General features: G+C 33.1%; 1 protein-coding gene across 1 annotated transcript in view; it reads left to right on the top strand.

Moving 5' to 3' along the window:
- The window catches only part of LOC126884619 (E3 ubiquitin-protein ligase RNF34), a 123,947-nt gene that overhangs the window by 83,264 nt on the left and 22,215 nt on the right, over positions 1 to 18,468 (top strand). The window lies entirely within an intron of this gene.

Genomic DNA, 18,468 nt, shown 5'->3' with positions numbered 1-18,468 from the left:
CGATCAACTTTAGAGAAAAATTATAAGAGACCTTTTTTGTCCAGAATGGTCCAAAAAATTAAAGGAAAAATTGTTCGGGCCAAAAATATTGATTCTTGCAATTTGATTAAAAAAAATTTTTTTTAAAAATTGGCCCACTTTTCACTTGGGCGACTTCTTGAACCTTATTCTGGGATGTCTCACGAATGTGATTATGCAAAAAAATCTCATGGGAATATTTTTCCCTTCGAACCCGCCGTTTTCGCCTTGTCTAATATGGCTATCGATGATGTGACATAATATTAAGCTACATCAACCATTGTTTCTCGATTAGGGGTGGAGCAAAAAATTTGTTTTTTACGGCTAATGACAGCAAAAAATTAGAAATTAAATATCAACCGTCAACTATATCACAAAAATCATTTTTCAAGATTTTTCGTTGTTTTTTGGGGGTGTTGTTTAGCTGTAAGGGAAGCAGGGGTGGTTTTGGAGTATGTTGCATATGAAGATCGACAGCAATAAATTAGCAAAAAAATATGCCGCGTCGTACGATTTTCTAGCTCTTTAGGTTCGCGAGATATGGCTATCGATGATGTGACATAATATTAAGCTACATCAACCATTGTTTCTCGGTTAGGGGTGGAGCAAAAAATTTGTTTTTGTGGTAATAAATTAGCAAAAAATTAGCAAAAAAATATGAAACTATTCCAAATATGGACTTACGAAATGGATGATCTGGCTTAATAGACATTCGTCTAGCCATCGTTTTTGTGGTCTTCCTCTACTACGACTGTGCTCGCGTGGTCTCCAATGTACAATATTTCTCGTCCACCTTTCGATATTTTGTCGTGTCACGTGCAGAGCACAAAATATCCATGATATTTATATAAATATCAAAATATCGCATATAGAGGGTGTCCCGAAAAGATTGGTCATAAATTATACCACACATTCTGGGGTCAAAAATACTTCGACTGAACCTAACTTAACAGCAAGTCCCTTGCTGTTGCGTTTAGTAAATTTCAATTTCCGACTTATCATCGACTTTTTTCGTATGTTTTAAATGATGACGCACGGGTAAAGATTCAGGGACTCAACTGTAGTTTTGGTTGTAGTACCAGAAACTTTTATAAAAAATAAATACTTTAAAAAAGTTTTAATGAGTTTTCCCCGAAAATTGCTATTATTTATTTGGTTATTTCACGTTCAAATATTCGATTTTGAATTTGACGAATAAGAACGTGATTTTCATGAGCTCCAACTTTGCTTTTACTGGGTCTATAGACTTTTTTTTCGGTTTTTTATGTTATATTTTTGCGAGGAATATTTTTTTCGATAAAATACTTACCTACTTTTTGAGTTATTTGCGAAAAAACGCTTGAAAACGTGAATTTTTGTTGAACAATAAACATTTTCACTCGCAAATGACTCGAAAAGGTAGTAGGTACTTTTCGAGTTATTTTTATTTGAAAATTACAGGGTATCGCCTTATTTCACGTTCATTTACTGGGCTAAAGGGACACTAATATTGCGTAATACCCCAGTCAATGGGGACAAGGATAGGATATTGCCTCCGAATTCTATCCTACTGCATGAATTTTAATAAAATTTTGGGAATAGCCTCTACTTATCTCCTAATTCAAAGTCTACCCTATGCCGATGTGCGCCTTTATCTTGATGTGGTTCGCACCCCTTCTCGGGGGTGGAAAATTTTTTGGTTAAAATAACCAAGGAATTGGCTAGAGATACTCATTCTAACCATAAACTGTTCTAAATTTTTTTTTTGAAAACTCAATACTTTTAGAGTTATTCGTGGTTGAAAATTGGCCATTTTCAAGAAAACCAAACACCTTTTCGAACGGTTTTTTACAAATACCTTAAAAACTATGCATCTAACTTGAAAAACTATTTAAAATATTTTTGTAGCTTATAAAAAAACAGAGATTCGTTTCTTCATGAATTGTCTAGTTATAATACAAAAAGAGGTATGGTAGGTGAAAAGAGTTTGTTTTTTTGGTGCATGCTCAAATCGGTGTATTCAACTTGAAATAACAGAGAAACGGTCGATTTTAGGTGTATACCAATACCTTTTGTAGTACTTGAAAAGACCTTTAAAATGAGCAATATTAAAAGTCGATTACATTAAAACTAAGAGAGATATGCTGCAAAAAAAATGATGACTAATGTATTTTAAGAAAAAATGAGAAGTAGATATTATATTTAACCCCTCATCCGCCACAATTTAAATGCATCGTTTTACTTCTACAATACCTTTCATTATAGTGTTATTTCTATGTTCAAAAAGTTCGACGGGTTTAAAATGAATGGTTTTTGAAAAAAAAAATAGGATCAAATTATAGAGCGCATTTTTAAATTTTCTTAAAAATCTTCTTTTTCTCCATGTAACTTGAAAATGATAAGAGATCCAGTAATGAAAAACCAAAAACAAAATTTTTATCTAAAAAAGCCTACATTTTTGTTTGATATCTTTTTGCGTATCCATTATTTTCGAGTTACATGGAAAAAAAGGAAGATTTTTAAGAAAACTGAAATATGCGCTGTATAATTTGATCTTATTTTTTCAAAAACCTTTCATTTTAAACCCGTCCAACTTTTTGAACATACAAACAACACTATAATAAAAGGTATTGTAGAAGGAAAATGATGCATTTAAATTTTGATGGATAAGGGGTTAAATATACTTCTCATTTTTTCTTAAAATACAGTAGTCATCAATTTTGTTTGCAGCATATCTCGCTTAGTTTAAATGTAATCGACATTTAATATTGCTCTTTTTAAAGGTCTTAGTCTTTTCAAACACTACAAAAAGTATTGGTGACATTATACACCTCAAATCGATCATTTCTCTGTTATTTCAAGTTGAATACACCGATTTGAGCATGCACTAAAAAACAAACTCTTCTCACCTACCATATCCCTTTTTGTATAATAATTGGAAGATTTAGGAAGGAACTAGTCTCTTTGTTTTTTTTTTATAAGCTATAAAAATATTTTATATAGCTTTTTTCGTTAGATGCATAGTTTTTAAGGTATTCGCAAAAAACCGTCCGAAAAGGTGTCATTTATCAATTAAAATGGCCAATTTTCAACCACGAATAACTCAAAAAGCATTGAGATTTAAAAAAAAAGTTATAGAACAGTTTTTTCTTATAATTAGGTTCCCTAGCCAGTTCTGCGGTTATTTTACAAAAAAGATTTCCACCCCCGAGAAGGGGTGGGAACCACCCATAAGATAAAAGCACACATCGGCATAGGGTAGGCTTTGTTTCTTGAGCTATTCCCTACTTACCGTGAAAATATCAAGTAACTCGATGTAGTAGGATGGAATTCGGAGCCAAATACCCTCATTGATTGCCCTATAAGGCGAGGTCGATTCATACATATTTCTCATTGTTATATCCTCCCTAGATTATTATTATTTCTTGTTTTGATTCGTTTTAGTTTAGTTTATTTTTAAATTTTATGGTATAAAGATGAAACTTTCTTTAATTTAATAAAATCACATAACCAGGGCCGGCGATAACGGGCCTGCAAGGGATGCAGTGCAGGAGGGCGCCAAAATGAGCTTTTTATGGCTGGTATACAAAATACTAATTAACAAAAAAAGAAAAGGGCGCCTTTGCTAATTTTGCAGGCGGGCACCTTATACCCTAGCGCCGGTACTGCACATAACGGCCTGTAATTATTTTTTCGCCAACAATCTGCAGTAATACAAACTCTTTCCCTTCCGCGAATAGAATTTACTGAGAATAAAATCGTATATACATATTGACGAAATCCGATACCACAGACTTCCTCTGCTTTCGTAGCTATTCTCGAGTTATAATACATACATTACATTAGAGTTTCTTCAATTGTGCACTCACTATCTTGATTCTACGAAATTCTTACTCTTGGTTCTTTGGTTGCTTATTTAAACTTCCGTTTACCAGACGGGTCCATTGGACTCGATTGCAATATTCAATGTAATATTTTTCACTTAAAACATGCATTGAAATTTTGACGCTAGAAATCTAAAATCACTGAAATTAATATTTTACCTTATTTTTTAAGTAATAAAATCTCCGTTTTATTTCAATTTGTGATTGTACTGAAACACAATGCAAAAAAATTTGAAAAATGGAATAAACAAGCCGCTATTATTAGAAAATAAGCAGAAGGACAATAATATAAATTCTGCAATTGCGTGTGTCGAGGACGATAAGGAGAATAACAAAGCTCAAGAAAACATTTAAAGAATTTATTCGAAACTTTTTAAACTATTATATACAGGGTGTCCAAGACTAATTTACCCACGCTATATCTCTTAAACGAATAGAGATTTTCGAATGGGACAAAAAGTGTTATATTCTACTTGTAATACACTTTAATATGGCGTACAAAAAATCATCCCCTAATTATTCATCCCTTAGTTACAACCCCTAACTTTAATTTTTTTAATAGCACCCTGTATATTTTTTTATAGTTTTGGATGTGGTCTTTTTTCGTCTATTCAACACATTTTTTGAAAATAAAATCGGTTCGTAAATAACCAAGAAACTATCAGTTAATTTTTGTTAATTGTGTGTCCCAGACTAATTTATCCAGGCTATATTTCTAAAACGAATAGACATTTTCGAATTAGACAAAAACTGATCTATTCCATTTTTGTAATACTCTTTCATATGGCGTAGAAAAAATTCATCCCCTAAATATTCATCCCTAACTTACAGGGTGCTATTTTAAAAAAAATAAGTTAGCCGTTGTAACTAAGGCATGAATATTTAGGGGATAATTTTTTTTCTACGCCATATTAAAGTGTCTTAAAAATGTAATAGATCAGTTTTTGTCCCATTCGAAAATCTCTATTCGTTTAAGAAATATAGCCTGGATAAATTCGTCTGGGACACATAATTAACAAAACTACACTGATATTTTCTTGGTAATTTACGAACCGATTTTATTTTCAAACAATGTGTTGAATAGACGATAGAAGACCACATTCAAAACTATAAGAAAATATACAAGGTGCTATTAAAAAAATTAAAGTTAGGGGTTGTAACTAAGGGATGAATATTTAGGGGATGATTTTTTTCTACGCCATATTAAAGTGTATTACAAGTAGAATAAATCACTTTTTGTCCCATTCGAAAATCTCTATTCGTTTAAGAGATATAGCGTGGGTAAATTAGTCTGGGACACCCTGTATATATACAGGGTGAGGCAGATAAAGGGCCTATTAGAAATATCTCGAGAACTCAAGGTAAGAAAATTATGAAAATCGGAATACAGGGGTTTTGAGGTGTGAACTATTTAATGAAAATATTTTGGTCTCTTTGCTACTTCCGGTTATACCGGAAGTTGGTTGTAACTTCGTTTTTTTTAATGGGACACCCTGTATATTTTTACATTTTTGGATTCTCCTTGATTTCTTCTTTCTTAAAATATAAGTTTTTGTAATATTATACAGGGTAGGTTAAAAGATAATTACGTTTTTTTATTAATTTCGTAGCAAAATTCACACCCTGTAGAATTGTAGTAGTTTGACATAATTAACTCTGTTTATGTTCAAATGATTTTTAATATAGTCTACTATGTTAAGCATTATTGGTATAGTTAAATATTTCCTTTTTTGTATACAGGGTTGGTCGAAACTCAGAATGAGTATTTTCTGAGTTTTCTTAAATGGAACACCCTGTATTTTAGTATTGTAATGAAATGTTATTTTCGGATACTTTTTAATTTCTTAAGCAATCCCTATACCACACCCTATACCCAATCCCTATACCCTACACAAAATACCTGAAATTTTATTAGGTTGGCCGTAAAAATATTCAATCACAAATAATTTTTCGGAAATAAATACATACTAATCGAGACTGATACTTAAAATTGCCAATAATGTTTGAGCTATCAAAATATCTACGTAGTTAAGATTGTTGGTGCGATTAACAATTAAGCACAAATTAAAGCAGTTGGGTTTAGGGAATGCTTAAGAAATTAAAAAGTACCATAAAATACCATTTCATTACAATACTAAAATATAGTGTGTTCCATTTAAGAAAACTCAGAAAATTCACATTCCGAGTTTCGACCCACCCTGTGTACTAAAATTCAAAATTTAGCTATACTAATAATTGGTAACAATAGCAGACCACATTAAAAATCATTTGAACATATAAAGGGATTTTTATGTAAAACTACTACAATTCTAGAGGGTGTGAATTTTGCTATGAAATTAATAAAAAAACGTAATTATCTTTTAATATACCCTGTATAATATTACAAAACTTTATATTTTAAGAAATAAAAAATCGAGGAGAATCTAAAAACGTAAAAATATATAGGGTGTCCCATTTAAAAAAACGAAGTTACCATCAACTTCCGGTATAACCGGAAGTAGCAAAGAGACCAAAATATTTTCATTAAATAGTTCACACCTCAAAACCCCTATATTCCAATTTTCATAATTTTCTTTACTTTAGTTCTCGAGATATTTCTAATAGGCCCTTTATCTGCCTCACCCTATATAATCCGGTTCTCTTCTACCGTGAGGTGTCGAGAAAATTAAAAAGACGAAGTTTTCAATCCAATGGCCTATAAAACAACATAATGTTATTCTACATTCCACCAGACTGAAAACAATGGGAAGCTTCTCTGGTTACACCTCCGAGGCTTCTACAATTTGCAAGCCATAACGGATGCTGAGACTAAGGAAGATGAGGGAATTTTACAATTTATAATTCACGTCTTATCTGCTCAGCGCGGTAAAGTTCCAACGAGAATGGTTCCCTTCGTACTCCAATCAGAGTAAACATGTAAATAAAAAATGAATAACTATTTTCAATTTCGTTGCAAAACGAAAATACAGCCGCATGATATTCTAGTCCAATCAGAGAGTGCAGCAAGCACCTCTACCGGTTTCGAAACTTATTAGTCTCTCATCATGCGGCTGTTTCGTTTTGCAACGAAATTGAAAATGGTTATTCATTTTTGATTTACATGTTTACTCTGATTGGAGTACGAAGGGAACCATTTTCGTTGGAGCTTTACCGCGCTGAGCAGATGGGACGTGAATTATAAAGGGTAAAATTCCCTCATCTTCCTTAGTCTCAGCATCCGCTATGGCTTGCAAATTGAAGAAGCCTCGGAGGTGTTACCAGAGAAGGTTTCCATTGTTTTCAGTCTGGTAGAATGCGGAACAACATTTTTTGGTGTTGTTTTATGTGCTATTAGATTGAAAACTTAGTCTTTTGCTAGCAGTTGCCGCTAGGGCATCCCTGCCATTTCGTTCGTTGCAATCCGTGACTGCACGCCGGGGTTTGTTTTGGTTGGATCAGGGAGAGCACCATATGTGCTTCCTGGTGAGAGACTAATAAGTTTCGAAACCGGTAGAGGTGCTTGCTGCACTCTCTGATTGGACTAGAATATCATGCGGCTGTATTTTCGTTTTGCAACGAAATTGAAAAATGGTTATTCATTTTTGAGCAAAATATTAATAGTTTTATCAATGTCTGAAGTGGCTTCACCTGAGTGAACGCACACGTTCGGATACAATAAGCGTCTCTGTGAAAGACAATGAAGTCGACTTAACAAGATATTTACTCAACACACACTATGCATTACTCCTCTATTGTGAAATCATCGTAACTGGCTGAATAACTAATGCCTATTCGCGGTGTGCAAGTACGTGGAAGGGAAACGAGAAACGACCGTGCGCGAGTCGCGTAGAAATATTGCAACTATCTTAAATAATTCATATTGTCAATTGAAATTGTCAAATTGACTTATATTTCATACCTTCTGTCATTGAAGCAGAAAAATTATATATTGCTCCACAATAATGATATGATATGCAATTATTATATAAAGGTAAATTTAATTAATTGTATTTTGCTTGCAGTACTGCATTCTAATAACTAATTTTATTTACTACATACAATTGTTTACGTTTGCATAACATAACCTGCATCTTATTTTTTCTTCTTATTATTTTTTTGGACTATGGCCTTGACAATTATCCAGCAATCAGGACTAATATAATTGGCCAATATAATTAAAAGTGCGAATAAAAGTACAGAGCGTAGAAATAGAGGTCGCTTTGCCGAACTTGCACGGTCCCAATATCATCATAAATGGTGCTACAGCCCTATAAAAGAGCCTCGACCTTTCCCAGTCTATTACGCCAGTCAGTTCTATCCATTGTCAACTGTTGCCAGTTTGCTGCGCCTATTTTTCTACCATCTTCATCTACACCATCCTTCCATCTGAGTTTTGACCGACCCCTATTTCAATTTCCCACAGGTTGTGACATAAGGATTCTTCTAGGGGGGTTGTTCTGCTGTGATCTTGCTAGATGTCCTGTCCATCTTAGTCTTCTTATTTTTATAGGAGATACTACGTCTTTATGTGAATTTGTCCACCACTTTAAAGGTAGATTTATCAACCGTGAATTGGTGACCGATGTTTCTGGCTCTATTGTTGAGTGTTGATGCTATCATCTTAGTTTTCTCCTCATTTATTTACAGACCCATATTTTTTGGGGTCTGTGAAAGTTGGTCGAAAACACTTCGTCGACGGAAAATTAGTCGACAACATTTGGTCGACAAACAGTTATAGTGCGGCCGATATGTGAAACAATTGCACACTTAATGATACAAGCATATAATTTGGACCACATATACTACACATACAAATGTTCAAATTAAGATATGAGGCCATCTCAGATTTTGCCTTTTACAAAAATGGCGGGCATTCAAAATGGCCCCTATACATATGTGTTTATTAGTACCATAACTTTTGAACGAAAAGTCCGATTTCAACCAAATTTGGTATATAGGTTCTCTTTTTGATTTACAAGATGGATATGGTGAACCAGAAGAATCGGTTTACCAGAAGTTGTGTTTTTACTGGTTGTTTATGTAAAAAATATGTTTTTTTTTTCAATTTTTTCCCTCTATATATATTAATTTTTCAAAATGGTAATACCGCAATTGAAAAGAGCGGTAAAATATTTTGTAAAAAATATTTTGAACTTTTCAGTTATGTTAATTACCATTTAATAAATGCATAACGTATCTTCACATGTACCTATGTGGGGCAGATTCGTGCAAATATTATAAGAATTATTGTGCATTTAATGGTAGAAGCACATAATTTGGACCACGTATACTACACTCCTCAAGGTTCAAATTTAGATATAACTCCATCTCAGATTTTACCTTTTACAAAAATGGCGGGCATTCAAAATGGCGACTGTACATATGTGACTAATAGCACGATAACTTTTGAACGAAAAGTCTGACGTCGACCAAATTTGGTTTGTAGGTTCTTTTTTTATGTGTAAGACCAAGGTCTTAACCCAGAAGAATCTATTTACAAGAAGTTGTGTTTTTCGTGATTTTTATGTAAAAACATGTTGTTTTTTTTACTAATTCTTTCACCCTGTATGTATTAATTTTTCAACAAGCTAATATCGGCATTGAAAAGAGTGTAAAAGTATTTTTTAGGAAATATTTTGAACTCTTTAGTTATGTTAATTACCAATTAATAAATGCATAACGTATCTTCATATGTACCTATGAACCTATGTGCGGCAGATTCGTGCAAATAATATAAGAATTATTGTGCATTTAATGGTAAAAGCATATAATATGGACCACACACACTACACATACAAAGATTCAAATTTAGTTATGACGCCATCTTAGATTTTGTCTTTTACAAAAATGGCGGGCATTCAAAATGAATTTGCCGCACATGGGTACATGTGAAGATACGATATGCATTTATTAAATGGTAACTAACATAACTAAACTTTTCAAAATCTTTCCTAAAAAATATTTTTACACTCTTTTCAATGGCGGTATTACCTTTTTAAAAATTTAATATATATCGGGTGAAAGAATTGAAAAAAAAAAACAACATATTTTTACATAAAAAAACAGTAAAAACACAGCTTCTGGTAAACCGATTCTTCCGGTTCAACACCTCGATCTTATTCATAAAAAAAATCTTGAGGCCTAATATGGCTTAAATCGGACTTTTCGTTCAAAAGTTATCGTGCTATTATTCACATATATGTGTAGCCGCCATTTTTAATGTTGGCCATTTTTGTAAAAGGCAAAATCTGAGATGGCCTGATATCTAAATTTGAACTTTTGTATGTGTAGTATATGTGGTATAAATTATATGCTACTACCATTAAATGCACAATAATTCTTATAATATTTGCACGAATCTGCCACAAATAGGTGCATGTGAAGGTACGTTATGCATTTATTAAATGGTAATTAACATAACTAAAAAGTTCAAAATATTACCTAAAACATATTCTTACGCTCTTTTCAATGGTGGTATTACCATTTTAAAAAATTAATATATACAGGGTGAAAAAATTGAAAATAAATTATTTACATAATATAAAATAGTTTTACATAAAAAACCAGAAAAAATACAACTTCTGGTAAACCGATTCTTCCAGTTCACGACATCGATCTTGTAAATCACAAAAAGAACCTATGTACCAAATTTGGTTGAAATCGGACTTTTCATTCAAAAGATATCGTGCTATAAGTCACATATGTATAGTCGCCCATTTTGAATGACCGCCATTTTTGTAAAAGGCAAAATCTGAGAGGGCCTCATATCTAAATTTGAACCTTTATATGTGCAGCATATGTGGTCCAAATTATATGCTTGTATCATTAAATGTGCAATTCTTATCATATTTGCACGAATCTGCCGCACTATTAATCGAATGCACAATTCATCGAATGTACAATTCGTCGACAAACTGTTATTTATCTTTAGGATAATGGGATTAATGGTGACAAATGACGGATTATTGGTTTTTATTTTGTTAACTGTAATATTGTATTATATATATCTGATCATTTATTTTTTTTTCTAAATCTTAACAGCAAATATAAACCGATATTTTAATTAGTGATGTTATACCGTTCTTCTTTTTGGTGTCGGCACACTTGCGAACGAAGCATTGCCGGACAAGTCAAATTTGGCGGTACTTGCGGACAAGACGAAATATGCGAGATGCTGAGGTAAATAAATTGTTAGGGAATCAAGGCATTTCCGTACAATGTTTTCGACTGCAATAATCAGTCAATATCAATAAAAAAAAGTAAAGAAATCGTGAGAATAAACTTCCCTTCACACTTTATTCAAGGTTTAGGACTGGCTTTTTTTTTTTTTTTTTTTTTTTTTTTTTTTTTTTTTTTTTTTTTTAATTTATTTACGCTGTAACCACAGGGGTTATTAGCGATCTAAAAAATATAACAAAAGTAAAGTTAATAAAAATTACAATAGGTGATACAGTCCAGAGTCTTTAAGATAATTTATTGTGTTTTTAACATTCATGTTTACTCCTAAGGCTTCCTTTATTGGGATGGTATACTTCTTTCTTATTGTGTCATATGTTTTGCACTCAGTTAATATATGTTTCACGGAGAGTGTTGTTTCACAGTTTTCACACATAGGCGGCACAGTTCGCGTAAAGAGATGTTTGTGGGTTAGGTTGCTGTGTCCCAGCCGTAAACGTGTTATTTTCACTTGGTCGGGTCTGTTCGCTATTATTTGCGGCCACGGTTTCACTGATTGTTTGATTTCCTTGAGTTTATTTTGCGACGCACTCCATTTATTTTGCCACGCACTAAACACTTTATATTTTATTTCTGACTTCAGGTCATCGGAAGAAACCTAGTTAATAAGGATGGAGTCCTGGCTGAGGGATGCTGAACGGGCTAGTAGATCTACTTCCTCATTTCCTTGTATACCTGAGTGTGATGGGACAAACATAAAGTCGACAGTGATCTTATTTTTATTTAGGATCGCTATTTCTGATTGGATATGTAAGGCAATTGGATTATTGGTGTAAAGTCGTTTGATAATGTTAAGTGAGCTGAGTGAATCGGTTATTATGAGAGACGGGGATTGTTTCGACTCTTTTATGTGGATCAGTGCTTGTAATATTGCATACAACTCTGCAGTGAATGACGACGTAATAGGCTTGAATTTAAATTTTAATGATGTATTGGGTGTGAGGATGGCTGCACCAACACCGTCTGATGATTTGGATGCGTCAGTGTATATCTTGTAGTGATTTTTAAAGGTTTCCATTTCTTTTAAGAATGATTGTTTGATTAGGTCTGTTATGGTCTCACTTTTTTTGTATATACTAAGGTTAGTATTAATTTTGGGAATTGGTATTAACCAGGGTGGAGAAGTTGGGAAATTTGTTGGGATAATTTCAGGAAATTGAAGATGTAGGTCATGAAGGTTTCTCCTAATTCTTTCGTAAAATGGTGGATCTAATCTTGTTGCAGAGAAAGTGCCTTGAAATCGATCTGTGAATGTATTGGTATAAGTAGGGTGATCTTTATTACTGGCTATTTTAGAAGCATATGAGAGAGAAAGATATTTGCATCGTAAACTTAGGGGTGGTTCTCCTGTTAAGCATTGTAAACTTTCAACTGGTGTCGTTCGAAACGCACCTGTAGCTATTCGTAGAGCCGCGTTTTGAACAGTTTCTAAGGTTTTCAATACTGACATTTTGCTTGATGAATAAACTATCGTACTATAGTCGAGTTTGGATCTGACTAAAGATTTATATACGTGTAATAGTGTATTTTGATCTGCTCCCCAGTTTTTGCTGGAAATAGTTTTCATAACATTTAATCCTGCTTGGCATGATTTTTTAAGTTCTTCTGTATGTTTTTTCCATGATAACTTTTGATCGAAAACCATACCTAAAAATCGGACATTATTTGTGAAACTAAGGGTTTGGTTATATAGCTTCAGATGCGGAGTTCGAGTGTTATGTTTTCTTGTGAATAGAATACATTTAGTTTTTGTCGGTGAGAATTGTAATCCGATAGACCTAGACCATGTTTCTAACTGATTGATTGTTTGTTGTAAATGTTTTTGTATAGATGTAGAGTTTTTTCCTTTGGCAAATAAAACTAAGTCATCAGCGTATAGTCTTCCTTTGACAATTGGTGAGCATTGTTGAAGTATATCGTTTATGGCTATTAGGAAAAGGGTTGAGCTTATAACTGATCCTTGTGGTACTCCGTTCTTTTGAACTTTTTTATCTGAGTTAACGTTGTCTGATCGAACTATGAAGCTGCGAGATTGAAGAAAATTTGATATAAATTTTAACATATTTCCTCTGATATTCCAATTATGCAATTTCGTTATGATATTGAATCGCCACACAGTATCGTAAGCTTTATTAATATCAAAGAAGACTGCGATACAATCTTGCTTATTTGCAAATGCTTCATGTATGCCGGACTCTAAGTCTATTAAGTTGTCTACAGTGGATCGATTTTGCCTAAATCCGCTTTGCTGTGGGATAAGAAGTTTTTGTTGTTCTAAATACCATCTCAGTCTTTTATTTATCATTTTCTCTAGCACTTTACATATAATATTGGTTAAAGATATTGGTCGATATGATTCTGGTGATGTCCGGGATTTATCAGGTTTGAGAAGAGGTAGTATTATTGCTTCGGACCAGGTTGAAGGGAAAACCTGGTTACTCCAGATTGAATTATAAAGGTCTAATAATAAATTGTTCCCATTGTCTGGAAGATGTAGTAGAAATGCTAGGGGAATACCGTCTGGTCCCGGGCTTGCATCTTTCGAAGAGTTTAAGGCTTCGGCAAGTTCTATTAAGGAAAAAGGAACGTTAAGGTTGTGAATCTCATGTTCGTCAAATCCCAGTATGCTTTTTTCTACGTTGTTTTTATGCATTTTGAAATCGTCAGTATAATTTTCATCACTGGAATTTAACTCGTATTGGTCTGCTAACATATCTACGATTTCTTTTCTATCTCTAATTATTTTGTTATTTTTTGCTAGAAAAGGAATTTTATATGGTTGGCTTTTACCAGAGATTTTTCTTAAGTTTCTCCAAACTGTACTTATTGTTGAAGAGGTATTTAGAGATGAGATGAATTTTTTCCAGGATTCTTTTCTATTCTTTTTTAGAATGTATCTTGCCTCAGCTCGTCGTTTTTTGTATTCCGTTGTGTTTTCGTCTGTTTTGTGACGCTTTAGTTTATTGAAAGCTTTCTTATACTCTCTCGTAGCTTGGCTGCATTCAGGTGTCCACCATGGAAGAGGCTTATGTTTCTTTAATATTTTTGTTTTTCCTACATATGTCATGGCGGCATTAGTGATCATTTGTAAAAATGTACTTAAAAATTTGTCTATGTCGTTTGATGATGTGAAGTTGGTTTGGTTAATGTCCTGTTCAATTTGTTTGGTAAAGTTAGTCCAATCAGCGTTTTTAATATTCCACTTTATGATAGATGACTCAATATTTATTGTGCTCTGATGTGTTAAAGAAATTATAATGGGGTAGTGGTCACTACCGTATAAATAGGGTAGTACGTCCCATGTTAATGTGGTGGACAAAATTGGGTCACACAGAGAAATATCAATTGCCGATGTTGTGCCATTTTGGATGTTGAATCTGGTTGGTCTTCCGTCGTTAAGTAGATTCAGATTTTGGGATGTTATTATGTCTTCTATAATACGACCTTTCGAGTTGAGTTTTATGGAGCCCCACATCGGATTGTGGCCGTTAAGATCTCCGACGATAATTCTAGGTGAAGGAATTTGTTCCATAATAGCTATTAAATCTTCTTGGGATATGGATTGATTTGGTGGGATATACATATTACATATATAAATCTTTTGAGGTATATTTATTGAGATAGCTATTAATTCAATATTATTTGAAGTCACTGTTAACTGTGTGCTCATGAATTTTTCATCTACGTAAATTGCTACTCCTCCACTGGCAATATTTTGGTTTAATCTGTTTTTGTAGAAAAATGAATAATTACGAAAGTTATATACGTGGCTTGAATTTTTGAAATTTGTTTCCTGTAGGCAGATAATAGATGGGTGGGTTTCAGAGATAATATGTTTAAGTTTTTCGAAATGGGTATAGAACCCATTTAAGTTCCATTGAAGTAGAGAAGTGAATTTAATTATTCTTTAGAAGAGCTTATAGACGAGTCGGAGTCTTCTCCCGAGAATGAAGTTTTTAAACCAATGTATTTGCCAAGTTTTTTCCTTAATCTGGTGCTTTTGTTTTTCATTCTTTTGTCGGTGTAATATGGATGTAATTCTGTTAGAAACTTTATAAGTGCCTGAGAGTCATCTGAGTATAATTTTGTTATGCTGATTATGTCTTTTGCTCCTTGTATATTTTCGAATAAATCCACTACTTGATCAAAGTTTAACAATTGTGTTTCGCTTTTTTCTAGATATTCTCGAACTAGTTCTAAAAACGTTTTAAGATTTGTTATCTCATCTGTTAAGTTTTTGTCGTCAGTTTTGGTTTTTTTCATTAATTGAAGTTTAGGTTTTTCGAATTCGTCTTCGGCGGGTGGCGATGTTGCATCTTCTAAGGTTCTTTTTCCTGTTGTTTTATCCGAAGTTATCTGGGGTTCGTGAGTATTCATCTGTGTATTTTTGTTTAGAGGTAAGTTTTGACTTGCTTCGGGTGAGGTTGATTTTTGTTTTTGGATATTATAGGATGACTCAGACGATGTAGGTGTTGCGATTGTAGTGTTGACTGAAGACGTGGTTAAATGTATGGATGTATTTTGTAGTGGTGGTTGTTGGGTTGTGTTTATTGATAAATGCGGGATGGCTTCTGTTTGCGATGTGGTTTGAGAAGACATGGTGGGTGTGGAGGGAATGGTATTTGAAATTGTGGGAGTATTTTGCGAATTATCTTGTTGAGTATGATTTATTGGTAAAGTTTGTTTCATCTCTGTTTGCACTGCATTATCATTGTAAGGATGGCTATGAGATGAAATATTTGGACAATTAGCTGCCTGGTGTCCAGTTAATTTGCATTTGAAACATGTATCGTTTTGGGCTATAAATATGCGGTATGATGTTTGTTCTAACTCGACAAAAAAAGATTCAGGTAATACAAAGTTGTCTGGCAGAGGTGAAATGAAAATTTGTCGTCGGAAGCTTAGAATGTGACTGAAAGCAGGATTGGTTGCTCCTATTCTTAGGTATGATATGTCTGATAGAGGATTTAGACCTAGTTTTATTAATTCGTCTTTAATTAAGTTCGAAGGTATACTTGGACATACACCGGACAGAATTAAGCGGACTGATGGAGTTATTAATCTTCTTGCTTCTAGTATATTTCCATTTACTTTTATCTTCTTTGTTTCTGTTAGGAATTTGTCTACTAAGTTTTTAGATGATAGATATATGCATATTCTACCGTTTGATATACGGGATGCGAAAATTATATTTCTTGGTTCTATATGGTGACTCAATCCTTCAAGATAGTCATTGATTGTACAATTCTCTAGAGTGTTAAATAAAATGGCTTGATCTCTGTCTGGAGTTAATATATTGCGTGGTTGGCTAACTGCTTTTGAATATGATGCAATTTGTTGTGGTTGACTGGAAGATGACATCTTTTAAATTTATTTAAAATCCAACTCCGGTGCTGTCTCACAGCTTTCGCTGTGACACCCGTTCATGGAATTGGATAATGTAGAGATAATTGTCGTGATTTATTGAAATATTCAATCCAAATAGACACAAATAATAAATTTCATCTACTTACAATTAAAATATTCCGTATACAAATCACTTTCACTAGTACTTTTATATTATAGTACTTTTTATTTTAATTACTTTTAAATATGTTTCAGTAATTACTATTTAATTAGCTCGATAACCAAAAACACTTGTTCATCGGTAGCTGTCTAAACATCGAATCCAGGACTGGCTTTTAAATTGATACTTATCAACATTTTAGACTACAGCAGAAAATTTAAACAAAATCTTGAAAAAAAAATAAAAATCAATAATCCTCCATTTGTCAGCATTATTCCCTTTGGGTATTTGTCGACGAAAAATCCATTCGATCAAATGTTCGTCGACGAATTGTACGTTCGATGAATTGTGCATTCGACCAACTGTTTGTCGACTAATTTTTTGTCGACGAAGTGTTCTCGACCAACTTTCCGACACCGTATTTTTTGAGGTATTTGAGAAGGTGGTATACATTTCTTCTAGCTTGCGTGTTGTGCGGGCAACTAGGTCCACATCATCTGCATATGCCAAACTTTGGGATAATTTATTAAAAATATTTCCTCTGTTGTCTATTCGGGTATTCCTAACCGCCTTTTCCAGAGCTATGTTGAAAATGAGACACTCCAGCGCATGTCCCTGTTGCAGCCCAAAATGTGTTTCAAACGCCTGTGATTGTTCGCCCTGTATTTTGACTTTACTAACAACTTTACGCATTGTAGCCTTAACCAATCTTAACAGTTTATCGGGTATGTGGAATTCATTCATGGCTTCATACAATTTATTTCTTAGGACACTCTTATAGGCCCATTTAAATCTACAAACAGATGGTATGTGTCGATATTAAATTCATTGGTTTTTTACAGTATTTGCCCCTAGCACAAAGATCTGGTCTGTTGTTGATCGACCAGGCCCTAAAACCACTTTGATATTCGCCAAGAAGCTCCTCTGAATATGCACTTAGGCGACCATATAAGATACTCGAAAATATTTTGTATGCTGTATTAAGGAGGATAGGCCAGGGTAATAAGACAAAAATATACCCTGTTCGTGACACTTCAGCAGCCAGGGTACTGAAGCGTTTTTTCGACAGGTAATAGCTATAGGAACAAATTATAACTATTTCCTGCTTAGGATCTGGTGGCCATTTTTATTTATAAACAATTAACTGTCAAAAAATGGCATTTTTCCCTTTTTCTTCAAATCAATGGAAAACAGTGAAACTTATGATTTTTTTAATACAAATATCTTTGAGATTATGGAAAAAGCTTTAAAATGACACATTACAAAGTTTGATATACTCATTTATTGTTAATATAATTGCGAAAAAAGGTCGGAATTACAAAAAAAAATATTTTCGCAATAACTGTTGTAAAAATTAGTGTACAGGTTTGAAATTTTTGTCAAATGAGGGTTCTTTGGTGCTTAATATGTGATATAAATTTCAAAGCTATATTTTCAACTTGGTTTAAAGAAAGCGAATAAAAAATGCATTTATTAGTAATAAATAATTATGCAAAAGTATCGTAAATCTTTCCTTATAAACTTTTTGAATAACTTTTTCCAAAAAAAAAAAATAACTTTTTTACCCTGTTTTAAGTGCACAACTACCAAGTAATGTTATTTATATCATAATTGATGAAAACATGTAATAAATATATATTATTTCTTATATAACAAAATAAAAAGTTTATAAGGAAAGATTTACGACACTATTGCATAATTATTTATTACTAATAAATGCATTTTTTATTCACTTTTTTTAAACGAAGTTGAAAATATAGCTCATGCTCTTTCATTTGACACCTGTGAAATGGTTCTAACGTCATTTTTTTCTGACTTATGTTATTGCAAAAAAATTGCTCTCTGAGATAAACAATTTGAATAAAA

This window comes from Diabrotica virgifera, chromosome 5 (genome assembly GCF_917563875.1).
Source record: "Diabrotica virgifera virgifera chromosome 5, PGI_DIABVI_V3a".
NCBI classification, from domain to species: Eukaryota; Metazoa; Arthropoda; class Insecta; order Coleoptera; family Chrysomelidae; genus Diabrotica; species Diabrotica virgifera.
The sequence above is the reverse complement of the archived record's forward strand: the minus strand, read 5'-3'. Positions and strand labels throughout refer to the sequence as shown.